This window comes from Sinocyclocheilus anshuiensis, unplaced genomic scaffold (genome assembly GCF_001515605.1).
Source record: "Sinocyclocheilus anshuiensis isolate Anshui unplaced genomic scaffold, SAMN03320099.WGS_v1.1 C31869568, whole genome shotgun sequence".
NCBI classification, from domain to species: domain Eukaryota; kingdom Metazoa; phylum Chordata; class Actinopteri; order Cypriniformes; family Cyprinidae; genus Sinocyclocheilus; species Sinocyclocheilus anshuiensis.
In genome coordinates, this window is record NW_015606126.1 from 1 (window position 1) to 550 (window position 550).

Genomic DNA, 550 nt, shown 5'->3' on the forward strand with positions numbered 1-550 from the left:
CCCAGCACTCCTGTGCTGTCCATTCTGCTTGCTACATTCACTGTGTTGCCCCAGATGTCATACTGGGGCTTCTGAGCTCCAATCACCCCAGCTATCACGGGTCCATGATTAATACCTGCAGATGGTGATATACAGGTTATTGTAATATGCCAAATTTCATGTATTGCTGTCCAATTGAAATTAAGATACAGTATTATTTGACTCTTTTACTATAATGCATAGTATATTACTTCCACCAAGAGCCACTTAAAGACACTTAGGATTATTAAAAAGATGCTTGATTATTTTTGAATATTAAGATTTAAAATTATTTTTGAAAAGAGACAGCCACTGCATCACCATATCATCTACATGAGCTGTTTTTGCTTGGACCATGATAATCATCACTTGTAGCTATATATACTGTAATCTTTTGAATTTTCACTCACCCACTCTGAGTTTGAAGTCATTGAAGGAATGTTTATTGATGACATCCAGCTTCCCCACCAGTGCAAAGGCAAACTCCACCATAGTACCAATGTGCATGTACTGCCTGTCATGCTCCTATATA

The 550-nt window shown here is 37.8% G+C and overlaps 1 long non-coding RNA gene across 1 annotated transcript; it reads right to left on the reverse strand.

Annotated features, from left to right (window-relative positions):
• LOC107682214 (uncharacterized) lies at nt 1-525 on the reverse strand. Its single transcript, XR_001633412.1, has 2 exons — nt 429-525; nt 1-115 (listed from the first exon to the last, which is right to left on the reverse strand). It is a non-coding gene; the product is annotated as an uncharacterized LOC107682214 (long non-coding RNA).
• Nucleotides 526-550: the final 25 nt, after the last annotated feature.